Source organism: Bactrocera neohumeralis, chromosome 6 (assembly GCF_024586455.1).
Source record: "Bactrocera neohumeralis isolate Rockhampton chromosome 6, APGP_CSIRO_Bneo_wtdbg2-racon-allhic-juicebox.fasta_v2, whole genome shotgun sequence".
In the NCBI taxonomy this organism is placed as follows: Eukaryota; Metazoa; Arthropoda; class Insecta; order Diptera; family Tephritidae; genus Bactrocera; species Bactrocera neohumeralis.
Genome location: NC_065923.1, coordinates 74,192,188 through 74,208,718, shown reverse-complemented (window position 1 = coordinate 74,208,718; position 16,531 = coordinate 74,192,188). Strand labels below are relative to the sequence as shown.

Sequence of the window (16,531 nt, the reverse complement as noted above, 5' to 3'; positions counted from 1 at the left end):
TTCTTGAATTTTGCATATGGCCCACGAAGCTCAGTCACATACATATACACTATATATACATATAAATACATATATACATATGTATGTATATGAGTTTACATTCTAATGCTGTGTGCTGAAACGCACGCACTTGACGCCACCGTATGCTGTAAAGCGCTGACCGGCCGCCCATTTGGAAAAGCTAAGCGCGCTGCTCTGTTCACTAGCGACTGCCAACGCGCCAGCGAGTGATCACAAAGTTAGCGATTAAATATTGTGAAGCAGCCGCATTTCAGCAGCACGTTTGCGAAACACATGCATACAGTGCCTACACTCCACACAGCGCCTTCGTATGTAAACGCCTGCTAGAATATAGTTCCAGACAGTAATCAAATAAAATAGTTCACACATTCGTTTGTGTTCGTTTTTTTCACACTTTGCTTTATTTTGAATATTTTTTATCACTTCATTTATTTTAATCGCATCTCAAACAACTATACCATGTGCGCTGGCCACTATCAGCAGCAGCCCCATGTGGAGCGTTCGCTTCAACGAGCGCTAAACAATATTTCGCATTCAAGTGATGGGACCCCCGCACCACCAACCACCCGCCAGCTCCACTCACCACTTTTTATATTTTGCTTCTATGAATGTATGTATGTATGGATGTACACATCGCAGATTGACGCCGTCTGTCCGTCATACGGCTATGCTATTAGTACCCATACGTCTGCTGATAAGCTCCCAACACATCTATGTATTTGCCAGCATAAATTTATTGTATGTGTGTGTATTACACACATTTTTGCAATTACTTTAGTATGTGTATGTGTTGCATACTAAATGTTGTTGCATATAGCAGTGTTTAAATAAATATATTTCTCTATACAGTTGGCTGAATGGCCTTTGGCGCGCCGTGGAGGGGCGCAGCTGTAGCGAGTGCGACGGCAAAGTTGGCCAACATGGCGACACTGGGCGAGTGTTCGGTGGCACAGAAGTAATATGTAGTTGGTTCACTTGTTTATGGCGTGGTTGGTTATATTGTCTCCCCAGTTGCTTTTCATTAATCAATTAGCGCATATTGGCGACAATCTGGTGGTCTAAACGGCAGATAACTAGCGTTGTGGTTGATTTCACTAGATATTTTTACGCTTTTGAGTTAGAATAACGCACTCGAAAGCTTTAAAATATGCAAAAGAACATGGTATGGAGTCTGTGAGGCTGTCGGTTTATATTGACGGCTTTACAGGCACGTTTTAGTATAGAGGGGCATACATACATATATACTATTTATTGAAATAAGGCAAGATTAACTCTAAATTCCGTGTCAACCCTCAGAAGAAGGATATCAGCTTAGTCTTTCATAAGATATTTTCATGAACTCTAAATTTTTTGCTCCCATTTACGTTTGTTTGAGACACTGTTTGATACCTAAAATCGGTTAAGTCACCAGTTAAATAACTGGTTAGTTACCAAACAGTGCTACCACAAAGTTCTAAAAAAAAATAATATGGAGTCTCTGAGGCTGTCGCTTTATCATTTTAATTTTAACACAGAGATATTAAATATAAACACATATATACATGGAAGATTGATCCAAGTGAAAAACTTATTTAATGTAGACAAGCATGAACTCTAAACTTCGTGCTAGCTATCAGAAGAAGGATATCACCTTACTCTTTCATATGATATTTTCATGTACTCTAAATGTTTGCTTTCAATTACGGTTGCAGGTGTACCTGAAACCAGTTAAGTTACCAGTTATGTTACCAGTTAAGTCACCGGTTAAATCTCCGGTAAATTACCCGACAGCGCTACTCTAAAAATCTGTAAAAGTTTCTATAGGTTTCTTAAGCCCCAATTGACTATTCTAGCTGCAACTCTTTCGCATATGTCTTCGTTCCTCCTTTACTTACGCAAAGGTTTACGCGCTAATTCTTTAAAAGTGTTGGTATTTTGGTAGCCATGACTTGTTGGTCTGTCGAATGTATGAGAAGTTTTGGTGTTTCGGTTCATGACTTTTTATATATGGTTTTAATTTCTTTCATATAGCTGAATGAATTTATAAGAAGCTTTCTCAGAAAAGTTAGAAATAGCTTCCACTTCGAACAAATTCAATCGATTTCGATGACGAAATACAATCTTCTTTTTGCGAAAATGCCCCAGAAAACGCAGAGCACATCTTTTTCTCCTACTCGAGATTTGTAGTGGAGAGAACCACCAGAACTTTCAGACGAAAGGATGACGCCCGACAACATAATTGGTGATCTAATCCTCCAATCATAGCTGGTGTGCGCTAAAATGAAAGAGTGGGCCGCAAAAGCTTTTTAAGTACTAAGAATAAAAGAACAGTAGCGGAGAAGCATAAGACCACATGAATTACCCTGGAGGGAGGGTGTGAAGAGGTACTAATCGCGCATCTTGGCCCTGCGACGTAGTGCTTAGCGCCGGTCCCGCAGGACCAAATACAAGCTACAGCAGCCGGAGTTCAGGGTTTAGTACGTAGGCTAATATTCCACTTGGACTTGTGGAATATAGTAGTTAATAGTTGTTTAATACTGTCTGTGTGTGGTCCCGAAGGAGGTACACTTTAGCTGATAATAGGAATCGTGCATTTTGTCAGTTCACTTTGGCAATATCTTTGGGAGATTCCTCCTTCGGAGACAAAACGAAAAAAATTTAGTGCCGACAGCTAATAGAACTTTCTTGAAGTTGATCTGAAACTTAAGTGGAAACCAGATTTTATACCGCGTAATACTGGTAATCGTTTCCGTTGCCCTATAACTTCGCTTTATGATTAAACTTACTTAAGAACCAGTTAATAACTGCACTCAACTGCAGTAGTTCGAGAAACGTTTGGCATTCAGAAAATGAACTGGATTATTTTAGCAAGGTCTGTTTTTTACTCGGAAACCATTCCCTCGGTCTTTGAGATATCGATTTGAAAATTTGCACAGGTACTTTTATGGGCAAGAAGCTGTTCATGTGTCGGAACCGCGGTTATCGGATCACTATGGCATATAGCTACCATACAAACTGAACGATCGGAATGAAGACCTTGCATGAAAAACTTTTTTATTTGAAAAGATATTTTGACAAAATTTGGTTCGAATTATTTACTGAAGCAACGGTATAATCCCTGAAGGAACTATTTAGATTGGGCTGATATAGCGTATAGCGGTAGTTTACGAGATATCTTCACGAAACTTGGCACAGATAATAACGTTATGCCGTTACGTTATCTCCGTAGGAATTGTACAGATCAGACTACCATAGCATATAGCTACCATACAAACCAATCTACCAAAATCAAGTTCCTTTATGGAAAAATTTTGTAGTTTACGAGATATCTACCAAAGTAGTACAATCTCCGAAGAAATTGTGCAGATTGAACCACTATAGCATATAGCTGCCATACAAACTGACCGATCAACAGCAAAATATAAGAACTTTTTAAACCCTTCTCTGCTATAAAAACGCAACATTTACAGTTTTTTCTTGTTTTCCTTTCTCAATACTCCACACATCTTAATTTAATTATTTTTACATAGAAAATATGCTGCTTATACACCATAAAATAACTGGTACAGTGCAAACACCAGCAGTCATATATGTATGTATGCAACTGCAGTAATGTTCTCTTACATCTCTGGGAGCTTCTTCCTCTCACGCTTCAACATTGATTCGAATATTTATTTTTAACAGCTTTTTGGACTGCCTGACCACACTCAATACACTCCGGACAGCCGATACTAGCGACTTGCTGCTTCTTTTTGCTACAGCATTGCGCCCTCCTTTTCAATTACTCTTACTCCAATTTAAGTAAATAAGTAATTCTATTTTTGTCTTCCACAAAATTAAACTTTCGAGCAAAGCGGTCACAACTGCTGGACGGTTTAATTAAATGTGCGCAACAACAAGCAGCGTGGAGCGAACAAAAAATTGCAAAAACAAAAGCTGAAAATATTGGAAAATTGCGAAACACAGCGTAGAGCAATGAGCGCAAAAATACAAAAATATTAACGAACGAACAGTTGCGAAAAATCGCAAATTGCGCGCAGCAAAAGCAGAAGAAACGCCACTTAAAAGCACGTTTTAAAATTGTCACATCAATTTGGCTCCAAGTGCGTCTGCATGTGGCAGGCAAAAGTGCGCACACAACACAACAGTATATATTTTTGTATATAATGTATGTATGCATATGTGGATGCGAGTTAGTGTGCTTACCGAACTGTGAGTGCTGTCAATTAGAAATGAACGTTAATTTATTAAATCAACAGACAATTGTTCTCGTTATTTGCAGTCAGTGCTGGTGCGAATATATGTATATACATACATATGTATGTACATGTTTGTTTGTATGTATATGTATAAGTTTGAGTTACTTGCAATTATAGTGCTTTTTAAATAATTTCTTTAATAAAGCCACTTTTTGTAAGCAAAAAAAATTAATATAAATTTAAAATGAAATTAAAAAAAATCTAAAAATAATAAAAATAATTTTAAAAAATATATTTGAAAAAAAAAATTCTGGATTTTAAATAACTTCTAAAATAACATTAACTTTTGTAAAAAACTATATTTGTAAACAAACAAATAAATATCAATTAAAAAAGAAATAATTATTAAAAAAATTGAAATTAAAAAAGTATTTAAAAATTTTTTGAATTTTGGAAAATACATATTGTACATACATAAATACAATATACATACATATGTATGTATATAATACTTTTAACAATAGAGATACTTTTTGCGAACAAAAAACATTAATATTAGTTTAAAATAAAATTCAAAAGGAAAAACTCTTAAATATTTTAAATAAAAAATGTTAAATTGTGAAAATTTTGGAAAAAATAAATTTTTTAAGTTACTTTTTGCTAGCAAAAACAGCTAATATTAATTCAAAAAAAATTTTAAATACTAGAATTTTTAAATAAATTAAATACTAGAACTTTAAACATTTTTTTTTGAAATTTAAAAAACTTTTAATTTTGGAATATAATATAACGTATAATGTATGTATAAAGTTACTTTTCATAAATAATTAATATTAATTTGAAATAAAATTAAAAAGGTTTTTTTTTTTAATATTTTAAGAAAACAATTCCAATTTTGGATAATAAAATTTTTGTAAATAAAGTTACTTTTAGTTACTAGTTTAGTTTTAAATAAAATTAAAATTTTCTCTTAATATTTTACAAAATACAATTTTTCTAAATAAAGTTACTTTTAGTGACCAAAAAAACTTAGCTTAAACTAAAAGTAAAGTTTAAACTAAAATTATTTTTTTTTTTAATATTTTACAAATTTTTTAAATTAAAAACACAAAAATATTAAAGAATTTTTGAATAAACTAGGGTTTTAAATAGCTTCTAAAATAATATTAGCTTTTTGAAACATAAAAATTATATATAATATTAAAAAAATTCTTTACAAAATTTTTAGTTTTGAATTTTGGAAAATAGTATTTTTTGTAGTAAAGTTACTTTTTGTGAACAAAAAAAAATTAATATTAATTTAAAATAAAACTAGAAAGAAAAAAATTTTAAAGTTTTTCAGAAAAAATTTTGAATTTTGGAAAATAAATTTTTTTTAATAAAGTTACTTTTTGTCAGAAGAAAAGTTAATATTGATTCAAAATAAATACAAATAAAATATTTTAATATATTAAATAAAGATTTTTGAAATTAAAAATTTTTGAATTTTGGGAAGTGCAATTCTTAATTTATTGAATATACGGAGGGGTTTAACTTCTAAAGCAATATTAACTTTTAGTAAAAAAAAAATTGAATAAAAATATTATATAACACAAAAAAAATATTTGGAATTTTGAAAATATTATCTTTTAGTTAGTTTTTGTGAACAAAAAAATTTAATATTAAACAAAAATATTTGGATCGAAAAAAATATATATTTTAAAAACATTTGAATTTTTTGAAAAAATTTAAATATTAAAAAAATACGCAATTCAAAATTTTCTGTATTCAACTCTTATACATATGTACGAATTTTTCAAAATTTTTTTATAGCTTCCCATCTGCGAACTGAGTACTTGCTGCTATAGATTCATTAAAGCATTTTCTAATTGGCTCCAATTCACACTCAAACACACACATGCAAGCATACAATTGCAAATGTGTCTCTCTTTCTATTTTTGCCATACAACTTTAGTCGCTAATAAGTGTCCAACCAGTGTTACCAGTATAAACTGGACTTTATAGTTTTTAGTGCGGAGGCTATCGCTGAGTGCCCGTCTCCGTTGCTGCTGTTGCTTTTGTTGTTGATTCTTGCGCTGATAGTATGTTTAAGTAGCTTTCGAGTAGTGTAGTATTGTATTTTATTTATGTTTCCCTACACACAACCGATTCTTGCAGCGATACGCGGCGCTTTTTGCACGCTGCCGTTTAATTTGCTGCCGCCGCCGCCCTCACGCCGCGCCGCACGTCTGGTACGTACGCCTGAAGGTTGTGTATAGTCAAATGACAGCGAGCGCCAAAAAAAAAAATAAGAAAAAAACACAAGAATGTAATTGTAAATAAACAAAGCTTCAAGTGATAAGATTAATGTGCGCGCTGATTGCTAAAAATAGCTCGCGTCAGTTTTTTTTATTCTAAATGGAGCAACGTCATAAATTTGTTAGTTTAATAATGAAATGCGAGGCAATGAAGTAGATCGCGGTTCTAAATTTAAGAAATTTGTTTTCAAATTTAAAAGATTTGTCAAATGGGCACTAAATGACTGTTGTGGAATGTGGCAATGAGACAAACAGAATTTCGGCGCAATACCATAGCAACAAAAACGCTTTGTTTAAAAACAAAAAAAAACTAATAATTTGCAACTTGTGATTTCGATTTGTCAAGGCTTGAAAATATTTATAATTTTCGAAATCTATCATCTCATAATTCTCAATACACTACAAGTTAATAAAAAAAAGAGAGTGCGAGAGGCAGGGTAAAGATCTTAGACGAAATAAGACAAAATTATCGCTTAACGCTGAGCAAATGCTTATTAAAAACAAAAATAAGAAAATAAAGGTTCACTTCTGTTGCACCGAAGCTTTAATACCCTTACAGGTGCATTTTTGAAAGCAAAAATGTCACAAAAATATATTTTTCTAGATTTTGACCGATTATTTTATATGTGAGCTATATGCTGTAGTAGTCCGATCCAAACAATATCTGCAGGGAATGAAGAGTTGCTTCATTCAATAATCCATAGCAAATTTGGTGAGGATATCTCGTCAAATAAAAAAGTGTTTCATACAAGCACACGCATTAGATTGTATAGTTTGTATAGCAGCTATATGCTATAGTCGTCCGTTCGAAGTAATTTCTTAGAAGATTTTAAAGCTGATTTAGGTAATAATCTTAGTTAAATTTGGTGAAAATATCTCGTCAAATAAAAAAATTTTTCATACAAGCACATGATTTCGATCATTAAGTTTGTATGGTAGCTATATGCTATAGTAGTTCGATCTGAAAAGTTTCTTCGCAGATTAACAGACTGCTTTAGACAATAAACTATGCCAAATTTTGTGAAGATATCTGCCCAAATAAAAAAGTTTTTCATACAAACACTTGATTCTGATCGTTCAGTTTGTATGACAGCTATATGCTATAGTGCTTCTTTGTCAACTGTTCCGAAAAATGAGCAGTTTCTTGGAGAGAAAATAACATATTGAAGATTCCAGAGCGCTATCTAAAAATCTTCGAGACAAAATTAATGCACTTTGTACAGGGTATAAAAAGCGAGTGAGAGTCAGCGACCAAATTATCACCTAAAGCTAAACAAATTTTTATTAAACAAAAAATTATAATAATAGTATACACGGTTAACAATAACACCAATTTTTTTGTGATTTGTTCTTTTTCAATTAGCTGAGCTTAAAGCAAACAAATTTCGGCTATTGTTTTCAATTCCTGGATGGTACATTAATAGTCACGTATGGAACGTGACCATCACAGTGATAAGAGACTGCAAGGCATATGTATGTATAAATATTTATTTTAAATTATAGTAGTACAATATATTTTAGTATTCCTTAGCTTACTGATAAGAACACAATGAACCTATGTATATAACAAACAGGCAATGCAAACTTGATTCATATCCCCCCCATATGTACATATATTGGAGTGCATAAAAAAGAAGTGAAGAAAGCTTGCATGCAAGAGGCGATAAGAAGTAGTATGGAGTGCGTATAGTACTCTAGTAGTAGAACGACAAAAAGAAGCATAATAGAGGGTATTAAAGTGATTTATGTATGTATTCTACTATGAAATTTTTTTTCATAAATGATTTGAAATCTTAATCTTAAATATTTTACCAAGTGGGTTTGAAAAATATAGTTTTACGAAAATATTTCCGAAATACAAAGTAAAAACCGTAAAATATTTAATCTCAAGGCATATAAATATAAAAGAGTAAACTAATAGTGTTTTCGCGAAATTTAGACAAGCGGTGAATCGAACAAGCAACTGATATATTATATAAATAAACAATTTTAAGCAAATAGTGTCAGATGAACATACGCTTATACCATATCATGAGGTATCCACGTAGTCTCTTAAGTGATTGTTGCTTTCGCATGCACTTTAGAAAAGCGCTGAATCGAACAAGTGACTGGTATAAACTAAATGAACTATTATAAGCAAATAGGGGCAGAAAACCATGCACTATACCAATCTAATGAGGTATCCAAGTTGTCTCTTAAGTTGCTGTTGTTTTCGCATATACTTAACATGACTGGTTAATCGAACAAACAACTGGTATAAACTAAATGAACTATTATAAGCAAATAAGGGTAGAAAACCATGCACTATACCAATCTAATGAGGTATCCAAGTTATCTCTTAAGTTGCTTAATATATGTACTTAACATGACCGGTAAATACCAAACAACTGGTATAAACTAAATGAACTATTATAAGCAAATAGGGGCAGACGAACATACGTTTATACCACCCTGATGAGGTATCCACATAGACTATTAAGTGGTTGTTCCCTTCGCATGTCAAATTCCTAAGCAATAGCGGTGGACTCAAGCATTACTTATGGTGGAGTATTGTACTTCTACCAGTTTATTATACGATTTTCCACTCTTTACAGTTTTAGCAGATCAAAGGTGTTTCGTATTCGTAAATTGCATTTTATATTAAATATCTAAAAAATATTATTAATAACTATTATTATGAAAAGTATATTATAAATATAACCTTCAACCGTAACCTTAAATATGTAACGCATAAAGTACAACACACGTGTCGTAATCACAAATTCAAATATTAATAATCACAAATATTTTTTTTTTTTTCGAACTGTTTCCACGTGTAGCCAAAGCGACGTCACAAGCAGTTACATCCTGCAATTTATAATTAATGCCCAGCAGTAGGCTTTTCAATTGCTTATCAATTTGAAATCAACGCTAACAAATGTAAAGCACTTTGATGCATTAAATAACTATTACTAAATTAATTAAAAAAAAATAGTTCAAATTTAACAACACCGAAGCTATAGTACTCTTCACAAAAGCATTTTTATAGCATGAAAGGTTAAAAAAAGTGCTTTACGTGATTTTTATCGTGCCGTTTGTATGGTAGCTATATGATATATTAGTCCGATCTAAACAATTTCTATGGAAATTGTAGGGTTGCCTTTGTTAATAATTTATGCCAAATTTGGTGACGACAACTCTTCAAATAAAAAAGTTTTCCATACAGTGGCTTGAGTTCGAGCGGTCAGTTTGTATGGCAGATATATGATATAGTAGTTCGATCTGAATGATTTCTTCGGGTATTGCATAGATGCTTTCACTAAGAAGTTATGCCAAATTTTATGAAGATATGTCTTCAAATAAAAAAGTTTTCCATACAAGGACATGAGCTGGAGTGGTCAGTTTGTGTGGCAGCTATATGATATATTAGTCCAATCTAAAGGGTTATCTTAAATAATCATTTATGCCAAATTTCATGAAGGTATCTGTTCAAATGAAACAGTTTTCCATATAAGGATATCAGTTGGAGTGGTCAGTTTGTAGGGCCGCTGTACGCTATAGTAGTTCGATATCGGCGATTCCAACAAATAAGCAGCTGCTTGTTGAGATAAGGGCGTGTGCAAAATTTCTGAGCAATAACTCAAAAACTGAGGGTTTAGTTCGTTTATATACAGATGCTTAGAGAGGCAAGCCAGATGGGCATAGCTACATCAACTCAGCATGAAGGAACTAAGACATTTTCTTTGGACGTTACAAACTTTATTTACCCTTATCATGTTCAGGGTATAACATAAGTATTTTTATGTATCAAAAAGCTGTTAAGCTGCTATAAAAGCCAACATAAATAACTTTAAATGTCAAGTCTATTTAAGCGTCGTCTTAAGCTCGACAGCTTACTGGTCTAATGCATAAAATGCTGATGATCAGCAAGATTATGGGTTCTAGAGGCATAAATTTTAACGCTTTCATGTCAATGCCGGTCGTAAGGCCTTAAACCTTTCTAGTCAATAATGCTCGTAAGACTTCGCACGTCAGCAGCAAAGAGCTGGTGCTACAAAGTGTTCGAAAATATTCGCCAAAACACCAATGACAATGACTAATCTTTAACTAAGCCATAATCTATTTGAACTTTCAGTTTACGTTTAAATGCAAAAATTATCAGTTCTTACTAATTTTCACAACTATAAAAATATTTATTTAATTTAAGATTTCTCGCTTATCACTAGGTAAACAATTGTCTGGTGCGAGTGTATGTTCACTTTACGGATGCGCCTGCGAAGGCACGTAATCCAGCACACATACACATACATACATAAGTACATATGTATAAATAAATATTTATGTATGTATTTTCATAAATATGTATACTTTTTATACAAAAAATATTTTTAAATAATAATAATAACTAAAAAATAATAACAATTAATAATGTTAGCTGGATTTAAGGTATTACTATTGTCTTACTGCTGTTTATTTAATTTTCTTATTAAGCTTGCGATAACAGTTAATGACCGTATTTACAATTAAAATAAGTAGTATGCATACATGTGTGTGTATAGCAAGTATGCAAGTGTGTGTTTGTGGCGTTTGCGTCTTCTAATCTTGCTTTTGTATAACTACCTACGTCACTTGTTTACGAAAATTCGCCAAAAAATTCTACACTATCTCAAAATAGTAATTTATTTTTTACTATCGACCGAAATGTCGTCTGATATGAAGGCGGTGGCGAGCGCCAACGTCGTCGATCAGCGCACGACCACGTTTTGCGAATTAACCAACGCATGTCTGCAGGCATAAAGTCTGGCAATTTGCTGCGCTGAGTCTTATGCTGAGGTACATTTATGTATGATGAATGTACATATGTATGTATGTATATACAAATATTTGCATTGAAAGCGACATACATATGAACAAAGAAACGTAAATATAATATGTATGGCACCGTGGGTTTTATCTAATTAATGTGTGTTTGTGTGTGTGCTATTTTGTGATTCGTCAACTTTACATTGTGACAAAAGTGTATCCGGAAATTGTAATTTAAATTCCTCGAGTAAATGATATTTCAATAAAATGTATGTATGTATATGTTTTGCTAAGTTGGTAGGACTGTTCTTAGCCTACGGTGATTCAGTTTTGTCAAAAACACAAGCCTATGAGGGGTACAAAAGCCTTCAAATATGAGAAATCGTTGAAGACATGTCTCGTGCTGGACGACCTCCAACTTCTTCAACTGATGAAAATATTAAAACGTGAAGCATATGGTACTTGAAAATCGTCCAGCAAGTCTTAGAAAGATCGCAAGAGAGCTCGACATCTCTAGCGAGTGCGTTCGAATGATTTTGGTGAATATTTTGGGTATGAAACGCGTTTTTGCTCGACTCGTCCCGAAAAGATCAATATTTTTCTTAAAGAGTAGCGTAAACAGTTCTCTTTGGACATGCTTGGTCGTGCGAATTCCGACCCCACATTCATGGAGAGCATTATAACTGCCGATGAGACATGGGTTTATGAGTTTGACATGCAGACAAGTCAACAGTCATCTAAATGGAGGTTAAAAAACGAGCCGAAACCAAAGATACCTCGCCAAAGCTGCTCAAAAATTAAGGTGATGGTCATTGTTTTTTCGATATTCGTGATTTAGTGCAACATGAATTTGTGCCGGAGGGACAGCCGTTTAATAAGGAGCTAATTTGGCCGTATTGATGCTTTTGCGGGAAAAGATTAATCAAAAACGACCGGAATTGTGGAAGACCAATTCATGAATTTTACACGATCATAATGCACCAGCGCATTGCGACACCATTGTGACCAAATTTAAAGCCAAAAAACTTAAAGAATACCTCAACCACCGTGTCCACCAGTTTTGACTCCGTGTGATTTTTTCTTTGTCCTCAAACTGAAATTGCTGCTCCGTGGAACCCGTTTTCTGTCGATCGAAAAGTTAAAACAAAATTTGCTGAAGGAGCTGAAGGCCATACCAAAAAGTGCTTATGAAAAGTGCTTCGTGGACTGGAAAAATCGTTGTCATAAGCGTATTACAGCTGGTGAGGATTACTTTGACGGTGACAAAATAAATATTGATGAATACTTAAATATTTTGCGTTTTATTTACATTTTCCAGGTACTTTTTTGTCACAATGTATGTATATGTATGTATGCAAGCATAAATTCATTCCTTCCTCAATATTGTTGATGCGAATGTTTACCACTCGCAAATGTAGGTCACACGTTCTTCAAAAATTCTAATGCGCAATTTAATTTTTTCTAATTGTTTAATATCAGAGAAATATTTTTTATTTAAGTCAATTATTTTCGGCATGTGGCTTGAATAAATTCCAACCGAGAGCCACAATTATCGCCCATTTTTTGCAGCAATTGGGTCCACATGTCCAGAACTCGCCGAATATTGTCTTCCAAGGCATAAATTGTCTCAGCCTTATCTATGTACCTAGACCAACCCCTTCACATATCTTCACAAAAAATAGCCCACCGGTGTTGAACCGCAAGGTCGTGGAAACTACGTTACATGCCCACGACGCGAGATAATGCGTTCACCAAAAGTTTCCTTCAATAAACTGATTGTTTCGTTGGCTGTAAGGCACGTAGCGTCGTTTTGTTTGAATCAAAGGTTGTCCACATTAACAATTCCAATTTCAATCTCCAAAAAAAAATCATTAACTATAACTTTATATCATTACCCCTTGACTGTAATATTATGGCCAGCTTCATTTTTGAAGAAATATGTATGTATGAAGCAATGGAACCAATAGATCATAGCAAGCAATGATCATTTGAGAATGTGACGGCATCTCAACAATGGATTATGGATTACCATCATGCCAATTGTAACAATTTTGTTTATTAAAGTAACCATTCAACCAAAAAATCAGCTTCATGGCTGAACAAAATTTTCTTGCTGGATTTTGTAAGTTCGCAAACCGAGATTCTTCCGGAAAATCTTGCATAAAGTATATGAGCACAGCTCCAATTGTTATGAACAATGGAAGATAAACTCGTTCGGGTCTTTTTCGATACTCTGCTCCACAGATTACTCGAACTAACGTCTCTGCTGGGCAAGTTCTGAAGTAATTTCGAGAAACGGTGACGAGTTGACAATCCTTGGTCGGATAAAAATCCGGCTCCGTTCCGATTATTTAGACCCGACCCGCGGGAACGATCCATTGCCGGGAGTCCATTGTAGAGTCGGTTGCTTATTTTCTTTTTATTGTACGGGACTCGGAGAGGTCTTTTCCGATTTTGACGGAACTACTTGTAATTTCGAGAAACGGTGACAAAACCAGTTGACAATCCTTGGTCGGATAAAAATCCGGGTCCGTTCCGATTATTTAGACCCGACCCGCGGGAACGATCCATTGCCGAGAGTCCATTGTAGAGTCGGTTGCTTATTTTCTTTTTATTATACGGGACTCGGAGAGGTCTTTTCCGATTTTGACGGAACTGTTTGTTGTGCTCAACGTATGCGTTTTGCAGGAATATCAAATATAAACAATGCTGCCAAAACCAGCTTTGACAAAGGTGATGTGTGTCGAACTGTTTGTCGAGGGTACTCTTAAGGATTTGATGTTTTGTGAGAGTTTGTTCGTTGGTGGCTTTGCGTAGCCTAAATACAATAATATCGAAAGAATTTTACACGCAATGTTTAGAAGTCCGACTCCACGATAATTAACGCAGACTGTGGGATTTTCCTCCTCGTGGATAGGGAAGAGGACGAGTTCACTCATATCCCATCTTTGTGCATGTATACTCAAATAAGTAGTAAGCCCAATTAAACACAAATTAGTAAAAATTTTAAGCTTTGAAGTTTTTTGAGAGCTTTTTAAGATCAAGTTTTTTTATAAAATAATTCTATTTCGAATTCTTAGTTTAGAATGAGGCTAGATAAAATAGCGCAGCATAAGGTCCAACATTCAAATCTTTTTGAGAGCTTTTTAAGGCATTCTTCAAAGCTCTAACAAGAAAATTTAATTTCTAATATTTAACTTCACAATAAGACTCGGTAAAATAGCTTAGCATGAAGCTTTTCAGAGCTTTTTAAGCCGTGCTTTGGAGCTTTTACAAAGGAACTGCAATTGAAAAGTGAAATTATGTATAGAGTTTCTCGAAGCTCAAAACTCCTTTAGCAACGATGAATATCTTAAATACTGATAAAGCCAAACTTAAAGCAATCGTTTGCCTACCAAAAGTGTTACCCTTCAATGGTTATTGAGTAAATTAATTTGAAAAGCTTTTACCCTCTTTCTCACTCCACCCGCCGTAAAATTTTCAAGTGAGCTTGCAGTATAAAATTTGCCATCATTAAATTTTGAACCATCCAATTTCGCTTGTAATCCAGCTAACTGTACACAAAGTAGGGGACAAAATAGATGGTGTCATGTTCGCTACACGAAACATAAGCAAAATTGCTATATAAACAACATAGCTGACAACAAAATTGCTGGGACAATAACATGCTCGTATTTACAATGTGCACTATGCTGTCACACACACACACACACACACACACATACACATACAAATATATAAGATACAACAGGCCAATGCTTAGCCGAAAAGAGGGAATGAGTGAAAATGTGAACCGAAGGAATTTTTTTAGAATTAACTGGGAAAAATGAAATAAAAATTCTCTCACTCACACACACACACATACAGCAAGTGAGTAACAAGCGCTGGCAAAACAACACAAATAAAAGCAACAAAACTACTGAAGGACAACAACATGTAATAAATACGCCAAACAACATGACTTGACATGTGTAAATCCCTAAGCAACGAACACCAGAGTCAGCAGCAACATAGCCACCCACACAGGCGCAGACGAGCAGCAATTGCACGGGTTCACTTCCAAATGTGTGTGTGTCTTATTGCAAGTATCTTAGTAGCTGTTTATGTAAAGGACAATGGGCCACGTCACTTTCTACAAAACAGCAGCTGCAGCAACAACAACACACAATACTAAGCCGCTCGACAATAGATCATGATGTGCCGGCAGTTGTGGAGCTCTCGACCAGGAGTGGTGGCAGTTAGTGAGTGGTGCAAATGTGAAAGTGGAGCATCCGAGAGCACAACAGAACGGTCAGCTGCTGTCAAGTCAAGGCGATGGCGTAAACAGCACAACACACTGCACTAAAATGTTGTATAAAAACAACACAGCGTGTTGGCAATAAGGCATCGACTGAACAGATTACCAGCCGGACAATTGCTGGGTAGTGGCAAAACGGCACTTTCCTTGTTTGCTTGTTTTTTTTTTTGATTTTTTGCGCTTGTCCATTTGCTTTTTAGTTTTCTTGTTGCTTCACTGGCTATCCTACAAACACACATACATATGTACGTGCTGTATAAATGCCCGTTGGCATTGGCTAGCACTTGAACACTTAAAACTTCAGCTTTACAAAGTTGCATGCGCCTTCAGTGTTGCCGGCGTTGGTGTCGGCGTCGGCGGATGAGGAACTGAGCAACAAGGAAGTGGCAGTTAGGCGCTGTCTAGCAGACAGACAGCCAGCATAGGATAAGATTACACAAAAACTGGCCAGCTGGCCGGGCTGGGGTTGGCTCGACGCTGGTAGACACATGCAGTTGAGTTGAATTGTTGGTTGAGCAGAAATATAGTAGAAATTAAAGCAATTGGAAATAGTTCAAAATTAATGTGCATTTAGTTAGGCATAGCGAAAAAAAATGTCCAAAATCTTTTAGGAAAATATGGAAGGGTGATATGTTTATAAATTTCAAATAAAAAGGAACAAAGTAGGCAATAAATCATACAAAATTTCACTGAGATAAAAACATTTTCTTACAAGTACTTGATTTTGAGCGTTCAATTTGCATGGCAGCTATATGCTATAGTGGTCCGATTTGAAAAATATTTTCGGAGATTATATCACTGCTTCAAACAATAATCTAAGCCGAATTTTGTAAAGATACCTTGCCAAATAAAAAAGCTTTCCATATAAGGACTTGATTTTGAACAATCAGTTCGTATGGCAGCTATGCGCTATAGTGGTCCGATTTGAACAATATCTTCGGAGATTGTACCGTTGC

The 16,531-nt window shown here is 34.5% G+C and overlaps 1 long non-coding RNA gene across 10 annotated transcripts in view; it reads left to right on the top strand.

Annotated features, from left to right (window-relative positions):
• LOC126761174 (uncharacterized) overlaps nt 1–16,531 on the top strand; it is a 951,325-nt gene that overhangs the window by 869,285 nt on the left and 65,509 nt on the right. For all 10 annotated transcript variants that reach the window (XR_007667327.1, XR_007667325.1, XR_007667330.1 and 7 more), the window contains one exon: nt 7,860–7,969. This is a non-coding gene — a long non-coding RNA (uncharacterized LOC126761174). The remainder of the gene's footprint in view (nt 1–7,859; nt 7,970–16,531) is intronic.